Raw genomic sequence first — 22,590 nt, 5'->3', positions numbered from 1 at the left:
TCGAAAATACATTTTGGTGGTTTATCAAGACTTACTGCTGCAAGAGATCATATGGGAAATAAAATGTTGGAAAATTTATCATGTTCTGTAGTACCTCATAATGAATTTGCAGCTACACAGTTTGCAAACCTTTTAAGTGTTCTTGCCCAGTGCTTAAATATTTGTCAAGTTGTAGCCACTTTGGAGTTAACTAATTATCATTTTAATACTTTATTACTCTGCTTTTTTATCCATTACCTTTTTATGTGGTCACCCCTTAAATTTCTAATATATTTTTCTTCACACTGCCTCTCTGAAGGAGGGAAATGCGGAAAACCTCCATTTTACAGTTGGAAGGCCAAGGCTCAGAGAGTAGATTAATCCAAAAGGGAGTTCTAAGAGAATTTGGGATGTTCCAGGTTAATACTTTTCACTACACCATGCCTTCATAGAGATTCTGACAATCAACACTTTTTTTTTTTCCTCCTTCGTCCTTCCTTTCTCCCAGTTTGTGTCAGGATACCATGGAAGTACGCAGTACAGTGAGCAGCCCATTATACAGCATAAATATTTAACTGGGAGCTGCCTTTCCTGCTCAACCTTTTTCTTTTTAAAAAAATATAAAATATGAAGCGATTAGGGGAAATGAAACAACTAAGTATTTATATACATAGGGAAGCAGCAAGTGATGAGAAAGGAAGTAGGCAGGTGCAAGAGAAATTAAGATGAAGCAAATGCAATAAGAAAGGCAAAGGGGGAGAGGAGGAGAAAAAGCGAGGTAAGGGTCTGGAAGGGTGAACCGGGAACTCGCAAAAAGTGACAAACTGAGAGCAAGGAAGGTACAAAATAAGGAAAAGGAAGATCATAGAGAGGAAAAGGCTCAAAAGGAGAGAAGAGAAAAGAAAAAGGGAAAAACCCCTTCTGTAAGAATACCATTGCCTGCAAACATTTTCCACAGTTTCATGCAAGTAGCAATTCAACTTTCTCTAGGTGAATGCAGATTGATACAGTCTGTGTGTGATCAGTTTTCGTTTCTCTGACTTACCCCAAGCGCTCATGAATTCAAAACATTTAAAATAAAATCCTTATCATTTCTCTGGGTTATCTCTGTGTTTAATGCTTTCTGTTTTCCAAAAGAATTTGAAAAATTTCTAAATAAATAGTATTATAAGAAAATTCTATTTCTCTGTATGTCATTTCTATTCCCCTTCCTCTGACCTCTCCTACAGCATTAATTCAGAGCTATGCACTGGGCCTAAACAGATAGTGCCTTGCAGCCAGTGAAAAAAGATCCTAAAATGGAAAAAGTCCTCTTACAGAGACCACCATAAAGGACCTTTTGCACCTTCGGCCAAGACCAGTCATCCTTGCACAATTCCCAATTTGGAAATGGTCTGGATCAGTCTAGGTGTCTATTGGTAAACCCCAGTTAGGCTAGAGTTGTAAATGATGATCCTGAGATAGTACTGTAATGTTGCTCTGTTGCTCTTCAGATGACACAACACATAAAAAGGCAATTTCTACAGCATACAAATTAAATTACCCTTGTGAGCTCCCTCATGTGGCAATAGGCACCACATAAACCTGTCATTTCCCCAGAATCAGGAAAGTGGAACCTGGAGAACACAAGAGCGAGGGCTACGTCTCAACAGGTTGCCATATGCAGTTAGCGCTTAGCAATGCTCATAATTTGCAATAATAATGTAATGAGCAAAGATAAGGCGAAGGCAGAAGGATTAACAGAGAGCACTCAGCACACATAAGCCATGCTACATCTACCAAATTCCCAGGGCAGCTGCTTCAGGGATAGTAAGCCTCAAGTAGACAGCTGCATCCCCCTGCTGCCATCTGTGGCTTGGATCTCTGGTCCTACCACTCACAACAAGCTGCACAGTTGCAGAAGTGTAACACCCATCTGCAGAAAATATCTTCTTCCACACCTGCTTGCAGGGGGGCATGGCTAGCACCCAAACCATTGGATACAAGGGCTTTTCCAGGGTTTAATCAGCTGGTAACTAATCCCAGGAGTCTGCACAGGGATGACTACAGAGAGGAATGTGTTGCCAGCTGAGGCATCAGATGGGAACACAGAGCAGGCATTAAGTTATCAGTTTTATTAGTCAACACTAATCTCATCTGCTCAGACTTGCTAATTACACTTCAGGAGAAAGTTTATTAAGAAAGGTGTGATGGGATCCTGAACTGGGTCGAATTTAAAGGTGGGTCAACCTAAATCCTTTCCTTATTGTGAGTGTTCCCAGACCTCCTCAGAGCACTAATTTCTAGAATCTATTTTATTAGAGCACAGGAACTTAAACGAACAAACAACAAAGGAAGAAAAAAACGTGAAGCAGATATAGAAGATTTGTAAACAAATTTCTCCTCTGCCCCAGATGTCATTGTAGGGCAGACCCCTTCTTCCAGTCTTGCTCCATCCTGCAAATTAGAGGCTTCCTGGGTTGCAACAAATTCTTTGCTCTCCTTAGTCCTCAGAAAAAGACTACTTTCCATCACATTTAAGGCCCAGTGAAGTGTCTGCTTCCTGCTGTGCCTGAAGGTGCCTATTCTCAGCTTGTACTGCTGACTTTTTGCCTCTCTCCCTTACATGTTGCGGATGATGCTCCCCAGTGCATGTTCAACAGCTCTCAGGAGAGAAATAACCTCTCCGTGCCTCTGTAGGCTGCTCTTAACTAGGTGCAGCAGCCAGGGCAAGGGAAACCTAAATGGGCAGCCTTCTGTCCTAGTTCAGTGGTATATAATGGATTATATGTAGCTTTTTCGTGAGAAACTGCAAACGTACAGATGAAACTTAGAGACTGGATTGTCATTTGAATAAAAAAACAGAAGTGAATCCTAACATCATCTTTCTAATCATATTATTCATACACTTTGCCATTGTAGGCCCAATCTTCATTTTTCAGGAACAGAAGTCACACAAAACAAGAGACATTACTACCAAAGAAAATGTATCTTTCTATCTATCTGTTTGAGTTATAGCAGGTAAACCCAACCTGAGCTTGAAACAGCCTTAACAATTTGGCTGTGGGGCTTTCAGCCGGGAGCTGATTCGCTTAGCTGGGCCTGAGGTTTACCGGTATTCCCCACTGCTAAATCAGCCGAGCAGCCTTGCAGGTCCAGCGCTACATTATGATCTGTGTACTAGTCACTGTAAGGCAGAGAAAACATTTTCCATAGTGAGTATGCCCCCTACTCTGCTTTTTTAATGTATCCTTTGAAGCAAACTGTGACTTTACTTTGTTGTACCGTTGCTAGGAACTATCCTGGGATCCTGCAGACATCCTCTTTCTGGATAGAAGTCATTATTATCTGTATTCATATAGCCCCTTTGCAGTGAAGCTCTGTGCACCCAGCCGTGGGCACAGGGCATAGGGCAGTCTGCACTCTGTGAACTTTCCTGTCTCTCTCATCAGCAATTGTGTAAGTTATATTTCACCATGGTTGTGCGCGCGAAGCAGATGAGACAATTAGGCCCTGGAATATGAATTATAGTCAGCTAAACATCATGCTTTCTTACACTCTCAAGCTTTCACCCAAATGAAAAAAATCAACACCTAGAAGTCTTCTTATCAATCTTGCCATAATCTAGCCTTATACAGAACTCCAGGCCAATGTCTAATGTGCTACTGGACTCAGGCATACGGCATGGTTATTTGCAGTGGCGTGAAGCAGCACCAAGCAGGGAAAAAGGAGACAAACGGCAGGAGTCTTGAGAGCTGTTAAGGCCACGGACCTCAGTGAGGAAAGGGCTTGGATCCAAAGTCCTGAAGAATTCCCATATTTGAGGACAATATGGGCAGCTCTGAAGCACACTCCTTAAATAAGCATTTAATGCACAGCACCTTCCCCAAATTTTGTGCATCCAGTCTCATCCAGCAGATCCAAAACCCTCTTATATGATTCAAGGCTATCATTTAAGACTTACCTGCATGCCTAACTTGTTTGCCCATCCAGGAAGAAAATATTGACCTTGATTTTCAATGACACTTCATCTATTTTAACCTTAAAAGCTGGAAATGCGGTTATGTGACAAAGCCATCAGCTGAAGCAAATGGAACATCTTACTTAGTATCCAGCTTTTCCGTCAATGCAGCTTTTTAGCCCAAGGACTAATTAGGATTCTTTTAGGGTGATTGGACACAGTAAGCTTCTGGAATAACTCTAAGCCAGTAATATTGGAAGGGGCTCTTAGAGGAGACTAGCATCTAAATGACATCTGGTCAAGAGGTTACTTTGAAAACCAGGGAGCCTTCCTCCCTTACTTATTCAGCTCTGTAGAGTTCCTCTTGGCTGAACGAGGGCATGTGGTTCTGAGATCACATCTCTTAAGACAGAATAAGGGACACAAAGCCTTTGAATACTGACTCTGTGTGATAGAAATGGTGCATTGGAGCCTTGAACATAATGTTTTAATGCTTAGGACTACTGTATTTTACTGCTTAATGCTATTAAAATTACTGATGAAAGATTACTTCATCTCAATGATTACTTTCTAATACTTAATACATAGTATGTTATGTAAAGGAAGCATAATTTCATTCACCATTGAACTGAAACAATCTTAGAATATATAACAAAATGTAGAATGGAATTGGATAAGATAGGATAGGGAAGGGAAATGAATTTTATATCTTTCTGAGAACAAACACATCTGACGTTTTAGGAAGGAATAATTGTAAGAAAATGAGTACTACTAATATTGGTCACTTAAAAAGGTATGATTAAATCAAAGCATGATCAATATCTTGCTGATGTACAAGACTGGGTATGCAGAGCATCATCTGTTTAGAAGTTATAGGCATAAGCCATATTTATTTCATTGAAGATCTCACCCTCAAGCAAAACACCAGAAGCCATGAGCTCTGGAGAGAGGAAGCTACAACAAATCCATAAACCAAGACAGAGATCTTTGAGGGAATATGGAATTTCCTTGCCTATAGTGTAAATCTTAATCTTTGAAAGCCTTAGCTTTATGTAAAAACACCATTTCATTTTATATAAGACGCCTGTAGTATATGCTGCTTTAAAGCTCTTGACAAAAGCGGGTGGCAAATTATCCAGAGCTGTTTTATGGTACAACCTACTGTATGAAAGGCAAAACAGAGAGCAATCTGCTGGTCTAATTACATGCTTGGAGCAAATGCAATATCTGCAGCTTTAATAAACATTGACCCTTTAACTGAATGTGCCCTACAAACACATTAACGCCCATCTGGGAAATAATCCAATGAAATAATCCAATCATACCAACCGGGAACGACTGTTAGATTGGCAAGTGAGGGCTCATATACTTGCACAGTTCTTTGCTGACTTGTTGGAGTCGTGCATCTTTCACAGAATTTTTCGTCTTTTAAAAGCAATTTTAAAAGCCAGTTGTCGTGAAATGAGTCAAAATAACATCACTGTGAAATTAAATCCTCCCAGATTAGTTCTAGTACTGAAGTACTGTCCTTATTAGTTGGCAGAAAAAAATGCAAACTGAGTTTCTTTTCACTAGCTTCACCCCTTGCTTCACAGAGGTACACTCTCTGGAAAAGCAAGCAGGTGTTGCTATTGTTTGCCTTCTCTTAAGAAAGTTTGCTGAATGGGGGCTCTGTTTATGGATAAAAAGGAAATTCACCCGAGAAGACTCTTCAGCAAATCCAGAATATCTGCCAACCAGCCACCTGGAAAGACCCAGCTCAGTCTCAGGAGCAAATGCTACCCATCTTTGACATGGAGTCCAGCAAAGAGAAATGAAGATTTTCTCTCCATATCACTGATGCGTATTGGACCAGTTGTGCTCAAATCTCAAGCAAAGATTTAAAGCCTTCCAACTCTGATGCTACAGTGAGCTACAAAGTTGCAATCAGTTAGTGTTTCAGGGCTAAGTAAAGTCAAACCCCTCTGAATCAGTCAGGTCCACAAAAGCAATACTGATTATTGTATTAATTAAGAGCCACTAGGTCCTGATGGCTCTCAGGGATTTTTGCAGTGCAAGCAGAAAAGTATTTTTCTGACAACGCACATATATAAAGCAGACCAAAGGTAAGAGGAAAAGAGAGGAACAGCTAAGTAAGGGAATTGCCCAAGGCTGGAGAAAAAAAACCCATCCAAATATTCTGCCCATTCTTCTGATAATGGCAGATTTTTAACATGTATATAGGCCCCTACCTATGGGTCCATGCAACCTTTTCATAGGGACTGTTTGCAGTGAGAAAAGGAGAGATCAAACTCCAGTCATTTGATCCATAGCAAATGGAGGCTTCATGCAAAGTTGCCAGGCTTTGGGCAAAGTTGCCAGTTAATGATTTTTTGTTTGAATGTAGATTCTAGAAATCAAAAAGGCTATAATTAACTCCTGTAAGATCCCAAGCAGCAGGCAAAAGGTAATAGTTTCCATCCATTTTTACCTTTAGAAAGTAAGGGTTGTCATGAAAGTCAAACTCATCAGTAGTTAAAGTCCAAACTGTCAAGGAGCAATTTTTTCCTACCATCTTCATCAGGAACTCTGTGTGGAAAATTGCCACACTTAAGACACATGAGGACCTCTTTCTAAATAAAAATTTCAGCTTTATCTTGGCAATAGAGTTGCACTGATACATCCCTTTCCTGACGGAATTTATAACTGTGCAATGTTTACAGATATTAAGCCTTAGAGGAGATATCATTTTGGTGCATGTTGAAATGAAATACAACCACAAGAAAGATTTTAAAATTTTTCTCTTTTTTCACTTTTCACCCTCATTCTAATGATTCTGGGCACTGAAGAGCTTTCTCTCCTGGGCCTAGAATTTCTTCATGGGCATCTTGGCATGTTTTATTTCTGACCTATCTTGTCTTTAAGATAATCACCCAGAATTTCAAACACTTCCTCAGAAGCACAATGTTTTTATGTAATATATACAAAACAATAATTTACTGTTTCAGATATACACTTTTGTTTGCATTTACGTAGTTTTACTCAAGAGCTCATGAAACAGCTTTCCTCCTTGAGAGGACAGGTCTTAGTAGTATCCAGGTTATTCCTTTCATACCTAAAATCTAGCACATTTATGCATAAGAAAAATGGAAGGGTAGATTGTGACTGATATTCTGCCCAAGCACCAGGGCGTAGGGAACTTAAGAAATTAGTCTTCATATTCCTTATCCTTGTATGAGGTATCCTTACACACCATTGAGGGACTTTAACTGAGGCTGTACTGCATAAGATCGAAAGTCTATACAGAAAAGTAATGTGTCTTTGAGAGTGGATGATAGCAGGTATCTTGGTAACGCTGTGAAAACAGGGTCAGAATATGCTGATACTTTCCCACTACACTTTTCCAATCTCTAGCAATTTGCGGCTCAGAAAATTCCTGAATGTGAGGTATTATCTTATTGAGTATAGGCTCTGATGGATTTTTCCTCTGTTAATTTTTCCAGAAGTTTTTGAACTTGTATAAACTTTTAGTGTTAAGCTATCCTGTGTGAAAGAGTTCCACTGTATAACTCATTTTGTTTATTCTCAAATCTACTTTCCTAAAATATCAGTTCATCTCTCAAGAGCTTCTGTATTAGGAGAAAAAGTCATTGTTCACCTTCTGCTGGCCATGCTAATGGTAAAAATTTGGTTGTCTCTTTCCCTGGCTGAACAGTCCTAACTGATTTAGTTGTTCCTCACAGAAGCCATTTCGTCTCTTTGATCATTGTTATTGTCCTTCTTTGAACCTTTTCTGGCTCTGCCCTGTCCCTTCTGGGGGTGAGAGATGGGAGGGTAGACTAGAAATGCAACACAACATTTAAGAAGTAGACATAGCATGACGCACTTTTTTGTTCTCTATTCCTGCAGTAATAATTTCCTGCTTTTTTTATTGGTAGCATTGTTCTTGCTGCAGTGACGCAAAGCAAGCAGCTTGGAAATAGAGGTATTATGTTTATCAGACCAACTGAAAAAATAGATAAACTTTTATTACACATTTTGAGCAGGGGCTCATGTGCCCAAAAATAAGTATAATGGAAATATCTAATAATCATCCTAAAAATCTTGTCTTATTCTGTAGTTGCTTCAGTGACTGTTACTGAACATGAAACTGATTTTTTTTTCACGGAACTGTGTGTTACATTTCCAACACCTTTTTCTTCTGAATGGTAGTAGCTATAGTACAGAGCTTATCACTCTGCAGGCAAAGTTAGGATTGCTTTTTCTACCCTGTGTGTTATAGTCCAGAAACCAAAATCACTGGTCTACAATCCCAGAATCCCTTATTGAGACACTTTTAAAAAATTATTGTCACATTCACCACCTTCCATTTCTTTCAGATAGAGGCAGAAAGAGGTTATACAGCACAGTCAGTGTATTAGCTATTTCAGCCTCAATTTCCTTTAGAACTCCTTGGGTAAACACCATACGGTCCTGGCAGTTTGCTACTGTTCATTTTGTAAATTTGTTCTATAACCTCCTCCACAGACATTTCAGTTTAAAACAGATCCTCTGATATATCCCTGGTAGAGAAGAGTTCTAGAGTGTGAATCTCCTAAGATCTTTAAATGTAAATAAACATGCAAGAATTCATTTTTTTCTGCTATATCTTATCCTCTCATTTATACGATAATTGGCCTTAATGACTACAGAGGAGACTCTCTGCCTGCAATGGTTTGAGGAAGAGTTTTCTGTTAGGTTTTATGCCCTTAGCAAGTAGCCCCTAAAACATTTATTGTTGGCTGTGATTTGGGTTATTATGCTTAACTTGCTTCTGTTCACATTTCCTTCTCTTTCGCTTGTTTAAGCATTGCTTCAGTTTTTTGAAAGATACTTTCGTTCCTGCCCACCCCATTAAGCAGGCATTGTGTGTGTGGTGCTCTGTTGAAAACTCAGCTAAGAAAGAGTGAAAAGAACCATAGCTGTGCTCTTCTTTCCAATATACACATTGCTGCTGAAACAAAGAAAAGGGATTAATATTGAGATGCATATTCCTCAGACCAAAGGCCTCTCAAAGACATCCCCGAGCTGCTCAGCTCCCGAATTATGTAAAAGTTGGATTCATCTGTAATGAAAAACTGATTTTTTCCCTTATCCTAGAGTTAGGAAAATCAAGACACAGTAGACATTTTTCTTAGCTAAACATTTCTGGCTAGCTTGCTGCTAGCATGTGCAACTTTAGCCTAAAACATGACAATTAATCACAGAAGGCATCTCTCTGCATTAGTGAGAAAGTGGTGACCAATAGCTGGAAAGGATGAGAAGGTCTCTGCTCCTTCCAGATGTCAAGCAGGGAGAAGAGCTGCTTCCTCTGCAAAAACCCCAAGTGGAGAAGGTCTTGCCTTCACTTCTTGTGAATAGATGAAAAAATGGCTATAGGGAGAGCTTTATTTGCATATATTTTCTAACGACAGTTTTTTCAGCAGTGCTTTCATTACTACCTTCCCAGCACACAAATATAACTTCACCTCAGGACTGAAGAACTTGTATATATACAAAATCATTTTTAATAATTGCTAAGGTGAAGAAACATTACTTGTAAAGCACCCCATAAGAGTTACCTACTCTAAGAAACCACTGTCACAACTTGTGAAGAAGTAGTTGTACTTATTCACATTGTTGCTTCATTTTCCCAAGCTGATGTTTTGTTCTGTTTCACTTCCATCTCGTAATTCTCACAGAATGGCCAAGGTTGGAAGGGACCTCTGGAAATCACTTAGCCCAATCTCCCTGCTCAAGCACGTCATCCAGAGCACATTGTACAGGACCGTGCCCAGGCAGGTTTTGAATATCTCTAGGGAAGGAGACTCCATAACCTCTCTGGGCAACCTGCTCCAGCGCTCAGGCACCCTCACAGTCCAGAAGTTTTTCTCCATGCTCAGATGGAACTGCCTGTGGTTCAGTTTGTGCCTGTTACCTCTTGTCCTGTCGCTGAGCACCACGGAGAAGAGTCTGGCCCCATCCTCTTGACACCCTCCCTTTAGGTATTTGTATACACTGGTGAGATCCCCTCCTCAGTGTTCTCCAGGCTGAACAGGCCCAGCTCTTGCAGTCTTTCTTCATAAGAGAGGTGCTCCAGTCCCCTAGTCATCTTGATAGCCCTCTGCTGGACTCTCTCCAGCAGTGCCATGTCTCTCTTGGACTGGGGAGCCCAGGACTGGACACAGTACTCCAGGGAAGGCCTCCCCAGGGCTGAGGAGAGGGGCAGGATCACCTCCCTCCACCTGCTGGCAACACTCTGCCTCATGCACCCCAGGAGACCATTGGCCTTCCTGGCCACAAGGGCACACTGCTGCCTCATGCTTAACTTGTTGTCCACCAGCATTCCCAGGTCCTTCTCTGCAGAGCTACTTTCCAGCAGGTCAACCCCCAGCCTGGACTGCTGCATGGGATTATTCCCGTCTAGGTGCAGGACCTTGCACTTGCCTTTGTTGAACTTCAGGAGGTTCCTCTCCGCCCACCTCTCCAGCCTCTCCAGCTCCCTCTGAATGGCAGCACAGTCTTCTGGGGTGTCAGCCTCTCCCCCCAGTTCTGTATCATCAGCAAACTTGCTGAGGGTGCACTCTGTCCCTTCCTCCAGGTCATGGATGAATACATTGAACAAGACTGGACCCAGGACTGAGCCCTGGGGGACACCACTAGCCACAGGCCTCCAACTGGACTCTGCGCCATTCACCACAACCCTCTGAGCTCGGCCATGCAGCCAGTTCTCAGTCCACCTCACCGTCCACTCATCTAGCCCACACTTCCTGAGTTTCCCTAGGAGGATGTGATGGGAGACAGTGTCCAAAGCCTTGCTCAAGTCCTGGTAGACAACATCCACTGCTCTGCCCTCATCTACCGAGCCAGTCATTCCATCAGAGAAGGCTCTCAGGTTGGTCAAGCATGATTTCCCCTTGGAGAATCTGTGCTGACTACAGCTGTAGCAGCTGTAGACTTCTGTGACTTAATAGCAAGTGTCTGACTTCAAAGTCTATTTTTAAGCAACTAGACTTTGATTTTTGTACTGAGTTGAAGTGTGGACAAGCAAACAACTGTGGTAAGCAATAATGTAAACTACTAATCTAAATAAGTTAGATTTCACTAGTGATAAAATGTCAACTGTCAGTCATGTCATGTTTTTCTCTTCATAAACTGTTTATAAAATATAATTTCCTTTTAATTACTTATACTGAATGTTTGTCCTAGACTCTTAATTATTTTAAACAATGAAATGCAACGAGTCTGTTTCCTTTTACATTTCTCTCTGGTTTTATTTCCAGTGTACTGCTTTTCTGGTGGTACAACATTAGAAGGGTATGTTTATCATTAATGATATTTTCTTCAAAAGTTTTTTCAGCAGTTTTAGGATTGTTTTCTGTCCTAATCAAGTTTATAAAACTGCATACTTAGGAAAGAAAGGGGCAAAACTCTTCTGTGAATCACTGCTAAAAACTCTATTCTTTTTTTAAACTGACTTTTACTGTCTTGCTTTGCTTCAGTACTTTTTAAAGACTGTTTTATTCATTATTTTCCTTTTTGCCATGTTATAAACTCACATTGAGCTCATTTACTGTTGTGCTCATCTTTCTCACTGTCTGAATTCTTCCTGGTCATAACTTAGTATAAATTTCTGCATTTCTTTACTCTCTGATTTATTCTGTGGCTGGTATTTAGGTTCACCTGGGATATATACTGACTGTAAACGCCAGAAATCAGGCAGCTGTGGTTAATATGCAAATACCAATGTATCAGAAGGAGCACATAGGGAAGAATTTTTCTGAGATGATCTACACAGTTAACGTCTATGCTGTAATCCATACACATAAATGAAAATCAATAAATGGAAAATACCTTGGGGAGATTCGGGTTTAACAGCAAGTGTTCTCCTAGGGGAGCATAAACATTTCACACACGAACAAAAGCCGTGCTTGGGAGCTGGAGAGGAATAGAAGTGCACAAAGTTCTTCACAGGATGCTTATTCTACTCCAGATCCTTCCTGAGCACCCTACGGATAAGCATCAGATAACTTTTGTTTTTTTTTTTTTTTTCAATTGCCTTAGCCACGGAGAAAAATTGCCATCCTAAGAAAACATGTGTGAAATGTCCAGTCTAAGATGACTGACCTACTTGGAAGAGAAGACCTTACCTTTATCAGATCCACAGAAAAAAAATTTTCAAAAGATGGACTTAGATGATTGATGTAATGAATTACCTAATCAATTTTCTACTGAAGGACAAGGCAATTTCCTGTCTAGACTGTACTGTAGAAGTGCTTGATATTAATTTTCAGCAAGCAAAAGAATAGCTGCCTGTGACTATTCTCTGTTCACACAAAACCCACAGAAGACTCTGCAAGTTTTTAGAGGTAGTATTAAGCTGACTAAAAACAGGCACACAATCAAACTTAACATCCTGCTTTCCTCAGGATTTCTGTTGAGAGGAGACACTGTTTATTTCTGACTTGATAGAAAAACTTGCAATACTAAAGCTAACCGTGTCTCAGGTCTTCACTTACAATCCTGAAGGCTGCATGGCTTAACTGTGACACTCTTGTATTTGTCACACCAAACTAATAGAACTATCTGTGGAATAAAATGCTTTTTGAAAGTAAAGGTATCACAATTTAGCCTATAGGTTTCTTTCTCTGCTCAGCTATGTCTTTCTCTATTATTAAACTGCATTCAATTCAAAGGACAAACTGAATCAATTCTTCTTATTTCTGGACTCAATTTCACTCATTAAATATACTATACTAATATACTAATAATATACTATACACTGATATACTAATATACTTTGTGAGCCATTTGATTTCTTCGAATTTCTATCATATGCTTTTTACCATCATATACTTTTTTCCACGTACTTGTTATACCTCTGCTGTAAGGTAAACTACAGGGTATAGGGTAAATGTTAGTTTTATCATTGAATTGGAACAATTAATTCAGAACCTACAGCACTTCAGTATAGCTTTATTGATCCCGTATGTTCAGTTAATGGCATGATGGAAAATATGGCTCCAAAGTTACACAGGTGACTCAGGAGCACGGGGATCTTGTTTGAGGACTCGTGTACTCCCTTTTATTCCGACATCAGGAACTGACTTCCATGTATCAATACAATGAGAAAATTTTCAAATGTAAAGCCAAAAGAGAAATATTTGCAATCAACCCAAAGGCTGAATAACTTTTTAGTAGAAATGTTCCGATATTTCTTTTAAATGTTGAGGATATCCAAAAACTATAAATAGATGCTACATGAAAAATTGCTCGTGTTTTTAAATTAATCATCTTGCATAAAAAGTATTTCATAAAAAACACAGAGTCAAAGAAGAATTTAGGCTGTTAATCTGGTCAAATCTCCTGCTCAAAGCAGGGCCAACTCCAAAGTCAGATCCAAAGTTGGTCTGACTTTGCCTTTTCTACACCCTGAGGCTGAGGTCCTCAGCTGTTTGGTGCTTATGTCTTTACTGGTGTGATCCGTGCTCAGGCCCCCCGACTCCATGTGCCTAAAGGCAGAGCTGGGGGAGTGCAGCGCTGAATTAGCCATCACTTGAGCAAAATGGACACGTACAAGCCCATGACCAGTGGGACAGCAGATCCTGTCCACCCTTACAATCCTGGGGACCCCAACCTTCCTCTTAAGAGCCAAAGTAACCCCCATGGAGGCTGCATCAGAGCAGTGCAAGATAACCCCCTTAAACCTACAAAGTAGCAAGAAGTTCACTTACTGCTTCACATCACCTGAAATAACCTAGATGAAAAAGTGCAACTCAGGTCTGTGGCTTCTAGCATATAACCCTAACTCAGGTCTGTGGCTTCTAACATATAACCCTAATAAATCCTTAGTAGCACAGTGGTGGATATCCTGAGTTAACTAAACTTTTCATGATATGAAGTGAGAGGTTTGTGTTTTAAGTTTTGAGCCCCATTAAAAACACAGGGAGCTTTTGCCATTCAGTATGGCATATATAAGAATATAAGAATTTCAGCTTATATTTCCTTGCCTTGGCTGTAGTTTAATTCCACAATTTGAGAAAAGGAAGTCCCACACTGGGTTTCATTGTAGGACAAGAAAAAAAAGAGATCACTTGCTCACAATGTTTTTGAAATCCATCCTGAAATTATGGTTATTCATATAGTCCTATGGAAAATCTGAAAAAGACTTTCATCAGAAAACCCGAAGTTATTTGAGTTAGTCTGTAGACACTAGAGTATATATAAAGAATTTTAAAAGCCTGAGATGATAGAAACAACTACATACTTGATGGTACTGAACACATTGTTGGCACTAAACAAATACAGGTCTAATTCCTCATACGTTTAGTAAGTCATATTCGGAAAAATTCTTTTGACTTTAGTGAGAACTATGCTGGAATAAAAAATGAATTTATTAACAAACATAAACAAACATATCAACAAACAGATGAAATGTCCAGCACCTAGCCACTCTCTAGGCCAGAGTTACACGGATGGGATTCTGCTGTCTACTATTAACAGCACAAGCAAAGAAAACAGAGTTCTGACTGTACGTGTATTTTCTACAGCTCTAAAGATCAAGGAAAAAGAATATTTGAGGTTTTCCAACCTAAATTATTTTGTTTTTATTCACAGTTTTATTATACCATAGAGAGTAACATAAGTTGTTAAGATACATCTTGAAATTAAATCGGCAGGTTATATAAAACAATCCTCTCCTGCTTCCATGGCACTACAGTGGACTACCTGAAATAAGTTAAATGCACAGCTAAGCATATTCTGACGTCAGAATTTTTCAGAAGAAAAGTGGTTTTAAGAATCAAGCTTTCAACATCATGCATTTAATGAAAATCTTTTCTGCTATAATCTTCCTTTTAAAAAAGAGACCAATTAAACGGAGGAACTGCCTACACACATCTCACCCTTATATCACAGGTACAGGAGAGGAAGTTACTTAATGCCAGAACATAGCCAAACATGACCTCAAGTATCTGTGGAGCTAATGCTGGCCTACAGTTTGAATGGTAAAGCTCAGATTTCCACCCATCTCCTGGTCAAATCAATATAAGCTAAATAAATTTCAGATTTTAGAGTATCTGTTTACAGGCCTCTCAAACATTATTTCAAACTGTCTGCCTGCTAATGCAGAGGTAATACAGCCATATAAAAGATGCTGGCCACAACACACTTAATGTATTGAATGGTAGCAGAAGTGTTAAAAATATGGTCCTGTGTACACAGTAGGCAAATTGTGTCTAGTGCTGCTCGTCAGAGGCAATAAGTGAGTCAGTGCCAGTGACAAGTCATTAGCTTTGCATGTGGCACACCAAGACTTTGCCTGGGCTTTGAGGCTTTGAGCCTTCCGGCTGCCCTGGCGTCTTCTCCCAGGTTAAGAGCAGAGAAAAGGCACGCTTCTCCCTTGCCTTGTGCCTTAGGCGGTTTTTTAAGTCTGTTCAGCTAAGCACAAACCTCTGAATGAGAACAGCAGCTGTGCGAGTGCCGACAGCAGCGCTAGAGGCGGGCAATGGGCTCTTTCCAGCAGCAAAGTCCCTTCAGGACACTGCCAGCCCTTCTCTCCCAGCCACGTGCTCCCGGCCCTCGCACTCTCCCACCACTCTACTGACACAAGTATTCATACAGCCATTCATGGAGCCAGTGCAGGGAACTGATACAGCTAAAAAAACAATGTCCTTGATTTTGATCTTTTTTTGTTTTTTTAATGCCAGCTCTGTTGCAGTACAGAGCCATGCCGCACTGGTGCTAGCACACCTGCAGAGGCAGCAGGGCTGCCACAGGCTGGCAGAGCAATGCCGGAGGAGCAGCGCCTTGTTCCAGCAAAAGGTGCATCCAGTAGCCAAATATAAGTTACAGAAAAACCTGTCAAAACTGGAAGTACGTATGACGTGTGAATATATTTCCCAAAACAACAAGGAAGATTACCGGAGCCTTTCACCTCAAGCACTAGGCATGCAGCTGGTACCATCATACACTACATCTCCAAACCTGCATTCTTGCAGGCTGGCATCACTTCCACCCCCATGTAGACATCTTTTAAAACTTCCTTAGGAGAACAGGCACACACCCACCTACCCACACACGTTTTCTGTGAGAAGGCACCAATACAAAACCTGTTTGAGAGCTGTGAGGCTCTTGTTAAAATGTTATATATATATGTTTATATAAATATTTTATATATATATATATATTTTAAAGACTAATTTTGACGATCTACTGAGGTTAATAAACCTCACTGTATTAACCTCAGTAGGCTGTCCGAATTAGTCTTTAAAATCAGATTGCTAGACTGCAAATTTTTGGATTTTTGAACTGCACCTTTTTTGTCCAAGTTCAATATGGAGGTAAGTATAACACTATTTTTTGCCAAAAAACAATGCAATGATCCCACTTGATCATCATTTTCCTGACTGCATCATGTATTCCCTTTGCTTGAGACAGCAGCAGTACAATAGATACGTTCCTACAACATCTGCGTTCAGTAACAGGGAATATGCTCTCGTATTGGGCTGAGAAAAGTCTGTAAGTGCAGCTGATATAATTATCAGTCTGCTTGAAGAAAAGCACTTCTTAAAGAAATAAAAACAGAAACTAAAGAACAAACAGTGCAAGATCAATTGTACACACCTATTCAGCTGTCAGTGTTCATTTTATTCTGTACTGGTTAACTTTCTCTTCTCTGTTAGCTTACTTTTGAGTTTTTGTCAGCTACCGAGCTATATGCAGACATGTGCACTTGGCACTGATGCCAGTTTAGATGATACTTGGACAGATAGCAGTAGATGATATCTCCGGGCCAGATCAGAAGCTGGAGGAAATTGGCTTCAGTGTAGCTCTGACAGTTTACACCAGCTGAGAATCAAGACTGCTATCTCTGTGTGAAATGATGTTTCAAAGACACATCAGAGCATTTCTTTTAAAATGGTTTCAGTTCCTTCAGCAATGTACTATCTTGATTTACCTCAAATTTCCAGTGAGTGGTTTCCTGTTTTTTCTTCCATTTATTCTAGCAGTTAGTTTTGTTGATCTTTTTCTCTTCAGTTTCTATGATATCAACCTGAATTTGATTTGCCATGTTAAGAAGGTTACTTCAGACACTTAGAAATAGATTGAATAAAAGATTTAGGTGTCTACAGGTGACATGTAGGCTCCCTGTATACTACACAGGATCATTATTACCAAAAAATATCTTAGCCTGAGCATCGAATTGCCTCCAGGCAGCCTCTGTCCAGGATCCTAACGTGCTCTGCATAGCATAGAGCCCAGGTGCTCCAGGGCAGAAATACAGGACTCTGCACTACTTCCAAATCTAAGAAAAAGATGGGAAGCCCCAGTATATTGGGTCCCTTCAGGATTAGGAAGCAATCCGCATGTTTTGTTTTTTTTTTTTGATTTTTCAACTTTGAGCTTTCTGATTCTGAGACTTAATCATGGCTCATGGGCATCTATATTTTTTATCCAGATACCTCTGTGGAACTGGGGGCTGAAAGGCTTGTTTTGTGATCTAGATTAAAGCTTATTCTTTGTTCATCACACACAGTTTTGCCAGCCCTGAAGACACGATTGTGTAGAAGAGTCAATATTCTGTTTTTTCTTGACCTGCACTTGTTACACTAGAAAGCCATTTCTCAAACATAATTAATTAATGCTTGAATGCTTCTAATATCTGGATGCCTGTCAAAATGTTTTAAATTATTCGAAGTACTAAAGTTCATCAAAGTGCTTGAGCACATTTTGAACCTTAAACCTGCTCTCAAGGCGATCTCTTTTCAGAGGTATTGTTAAGCAGTAAGACTTAAGCATATGTTAATAATAAGAAGAAGAACTGGTTTGCTGAAAAGAGGATACACTGTGTCAGATCCTAGCCAGATCTGGTTGAAATCAGTATAAAAAGACCCCATCAAATGTAGTGCCTATTGGATTAGGCTGTTAAACTCATTACTTTGAGAATTAAAAAAAAATAAATAAAAAAATGATATGTTTAGCTGTATAGTAGCTCCTCAGAAACTCATGGAAGTTCTTGCTTACATGCAGAATTACAAGGTATCAGATGAAAAATATACCTATACCCTCAATTTCTTTAATGCAATTTCACTATTAAAAAAAATAAAAACAAAAACCATCTACAAGGAAGCTTCTTGCATTTATGAGATCTAAAGCCGCTTAAAATAATTAATAGTATTAATTTATGTCATCTTTATCAAACATATAGATTAGAAGAAATTATCTGCCATGGCCTGTTTGGAACAGAATGATTAATCAGAGGTGCAGTGGCTGAGATCATCAACTCAAGCTGCAGAGACAGTAGGCACCGTTTATGACTTTTGAGAACTGCTTCCAATAAATAAGTGGGGTGTTAGATTAATTAATATTTGCAAAGTGCTCTCGTTTCCTAAGACAAAATGTGTCAAAAGTGCATATGCTTATTTCTTGTTATTTTGCACTAATGAAAAGCCAGGATATTTCCAGAATTGCAAATAAGTGCTCGTTAAGCAAGAGCTTTAATTAGTGCAGAACAATGGGAATTATCTGCACTACGTCTGGAAATATCTGTTAGTGCACATGAAACAAACACTTGGGTTTTTTGGACTCAGCTGTTGATCTTTGACTTGTGCTCGACAAGCACAGAGCTGGAGGAAAGCTCAGCGAGCAGAGGGAGGGGAAGGTGCCTAGTGGGGAGGGTGCTGCTGTCAAGAGACACTGAGCCTGGACCCTGGACTCTGATGGTGACAGAAGTGTCACAGGCCTTTTAGTTTATCTCTTGCTTCTCCCCATTAAAACCCAGCTTTCAGAGTGGGTTTAAGAAGTTCCAAGTCTAGTTTTTCAGCATTAAAGAGACTGACTTTCATACTTGAAAATGTGGTCTTCACCACTGGATATATCTGTTTAATCTCTGCAATGCCTAATTAATCATGCGTTTCGCAGCCATTTAAAGTTTGTCTGTGGCCAAGCCCAAAGAACAGCTTTTATCTGTTTGCTTAGTGCATGCATCATTTCTATTTTCTCTTTATAAAACATCAGTTTTTCTCTGCAGAACATGTCTTTTTTTTTTTCATTTCAAGGCTCAGACACTAAGCTTCAGCTGAGATTGTCTGTTGTGTACATACTTTCACTGAAAAGATAATGGATACATCAGATTTTATACTTTTATCATCATTCTTTGAATTCTGGGGGACAAAGGTGAAGATGGCTCTAAAGCAGGCTGCCTATGAAGCTGCAGGCCATTGCATTGCATTGCAAATGAATAGTTTGTGCACCTGGATTCTGAGACAAAAGCTTCTTTTTCATTTTATAACCAAATTATTTTAGACTTTTCTAGAAATCTAGCACTAGATCTCAATAATGGCCAACTGTGGCATACCACGTGCACGGGCTCCAACTGCAAATACTTTTGTGTCTCTCTCAGTTAGGAAAAGGGAAGAATTTGGCCAACTAGTGTACAACGGTCTGTAAAGTATTTCCTTTTTATGCAAAAATTATCCATCAGGATAGTTCAGGCATTCAATAAGAAGACCTGCAGGAAATAGCTCCTTTTCCAGCTACAAGCACCTCTCACAAAGTGAAGGTCCCTTGCCCCTGATAACCAAAGGGTTCCAGCATTAGAGAGAAACTTGGCTTTTATCCAGATAGTCTTACCACCTACCTTTTTTTACAGATCTGTGCAACCTTTAATATTAACCCCGGGTTAATGTAATTTTGGTGCTTGCTGTATCAACTCTCCAACTTTCTAAGGTTAAGATCTGTATCTAAAATCTATTTTCTAACGCAATCTAACTATTTATGCATATATAGTGCAATGTAGGATTTTTTTTTCCTGTTGGTTAATTTTGCTTAGTTTTGTCCAATGTTACCTGAATTGTTACTGCTACATCTGACATATGCTTGCTAACAGAACAACTGTCATATATGTGTGTGTGTGTGCACAAAGATTGACTACTTTTTCTACTGTTGCAGATAAAATTAAAAATTATGTGAAGTATTGCTTCCTTCGCAGTTCCATGGCATATAGCTCTCCTTTAATCCTCTTGTTATCTTTGGAAAGGTGAAGTTAACTGAGGATTTCTCTTTCTGAAGTTAGAAATCTAAGATTTTTCAGGCTCATTGTTTATAAAATTTACTTGAAACAATGATCCTCCTGCTGAGATGATATGGGATTTTGGTGAGAGCAAAATTTAGCCCAGAAAACTCAAAACCTTTTAGTAGCCTGCAGCTGCAGTAGACACAGTAAGCTTAGCAGGGACTTTCAACAATTTTGTTGGAAGCAGTTTCTCTCTTGTGTGCTTTAATAAAATAATTTACATCCAGAATAGTCTAACTTTGCAGAACTTCATTCCTACCTTGTTCATGCCTTATCTTGTCAGTCCTCGTTTTTTCTCACACCACTGTAACTCATTGTTTATATTTTTTTCAACAATTTGATTATTTATGATGGTAGATATACTTCAGATTTTGAGTGGGAAATTAATTAATTAGGGACATTTTGCTTTTGAAAAAGTACTATTTTTATGTGTTTTTATGCCCACCTTTTAGACCTTAATCTTAGACCTTGTGGTGAGGTTAAGACCAGAGGGTGCCACCTTAGGTCAACTTCTAAGCATTCAGATCTGCAAAACTCTCTCATATTATCCACTTAAAATCTTTGGCAAAACTCTTAGAGGTTTCCACAAAACTCAGTAGAATGTGTATATTAGCTATTTCCTGCCCCTAACTATTGCTCTTGCAAAGCCTGGTCATGTTGCTTTCCTGGAAACACATCTAATTCAAGCAAAATGCAGTGAAGAGAAGGGTGCAATCCCTTTCATTACATTGTTATAGCCGATAGAGCATTTACCTGGAACATAGGAGCAGGCTTGCATGTAAGCTTGATTTGAAGAGGGAATTGGCAGCTGTGACTGCACTGGGTAATTCTGCGGTATGTACCACACCCACTGGTAGTACTGGGAGAAGCAGTTTCCCACTATTAACTCTTTCACTTATGCCCAGTAAACCAACATGCGCACAGAAAACTTCCATTCTGACTTGACTGTTGGTCTCTCAATTGGTTAATAAGCATGCTTCTCACTAGGCTGTCGTGTTTTTTGACGCTGGTCTCTCTTGCTCTCTTTAAATCTTTTCTCTTGTGCATGGACATGGAAATGCGTTGGGGTAGAGCATGTGACCTACATCTGGCCAGACAGAGCAGCTGCGTGGCACACCTGGTTTCTCCTATTCTAGGAGGCTTCCAAATGCATTTTAGATTGCACTATAGCCTGTTTAACGTGTTTATTTGAGATACTGAAAAGACCCTCAAATTCCTGCTTCAGTTCAGGCAAAGGATAGATTTATATCCTGTATTCTACCCCCAGTGATTATTTTTAGCATTGTATCATGAGCTATCAGAAGTAGTGAAGCAGCAAAAGGCACATCTCTTCTTTTCCTGACTTAGTCAGAGAAGGAAGGGCTTGGTTCTTAGGTCCCTAATACTGGGAAGGATTCGTGGCTGGGACTTGCAGCTGGGAAAAATGCTCATCTCTGTGAAAGGAGAAATGAGAACATCCTATTTTTCTCTTTAGTTTTCCCTTCAGCTAAGTTCTGTGAGCGTATAAAGAGCCAGGGCATCTTAGAGATAGGTTACAGGCAGGTAGGCACGTAGACTTTATTGTAGCCTCCCCCCTCACCCCGAAGCGCAGCTCAGTGCTGTGCTCCTCAAGTCTCTTGATGAGCTGGGTTCTCAATCAGCTCAATTCTGTGCTATGTTAGATGTCACTAAAAACTACTGACTTCAAATTTCTTCAGGAACTTATGAAATGTTTTGAATGTCACGTTACTCATCATAAGTAAAACCTTTGGGAGCCAAAACTGAGTAGCGATATCAAAGATGTTTTATGTTCCATGTTCTCTAATAAAAAATAAGTAATATCTACTTTGGAAGGAAGGATTCAGAGGAGTTACCTGAGATGCTCAAGGGAAGGAGTACAGATAGAGACGTGCTGCTCTTTGGTGAGGCCCAGTTTGAGCTTCAAGAGCAGTTCCACCACTCCAACAGTTCCCAAGGTGAATAATCTTCCTGGCAGAGGATGCGTGAGGCTGACGGAACAGCAGACTGCTGTTTCTCCACAAGCCACTTTACAAGCTCTTTTGGGAGCCCTGGAGTCCTTGAAAGCACATTACACTCTGGGGAAAAGCCTTGGTGGAATATATCTGAGTTGTCATTGGTCTAAATTTCTCTCTGATGCTTTTGCCATGTGGTTTTTGCCTCACATATAATTAATGTGAAAGAGACATATGCCCTTTCTCCCTTCTGCCTATCTGAGACAAAATCCAGGCTTCATTCTTTTAGCACATAACTTTACACGGGAACTTAACTTACTTATCTTCCAGATTAACTCAGGTTAATTAATAGCAAATTCTTAGTCATTAAACTGAGGGGAATTCCTTACAGAAAAAATATCCCCTTTGGTCTCCTCTCATTTCTTTTATCATTTTCCAAAGAGAATTTTCTTTTCATAATAACTAACCCCAAATAATTCTCTCTCAATTAAAAAAAAAAAATTACCATACTTATTCCCACACTTCTGCCATTCTTGCAAAACTCTGCAGATACCAAAACACCACCCCTAAAAACAGCCCTTACTCCAACAAACAGAAATTGAAATTTGCCCCTCTTGCTTCCTCTCTCTCTTTCCTCAGACTGAGAA

Source organism: Struthio camelus, chromosome 3, assembly GCF_040807025.1.
Source record: "Struthio camelus isolate bStrCam1 chromosome 3, bStrCam1.hap1, whole genome shotgun sequence".
NCBI classification, from domain to species: domain Eukaryota; kingdom Metazoa; phylum Chordata; class Aves; order Struthioniformes; family Struthionidae; genus Struthio; species Struthio camelus.
This window is presented reverse-complemented; position numbering follows the sequence as displayed.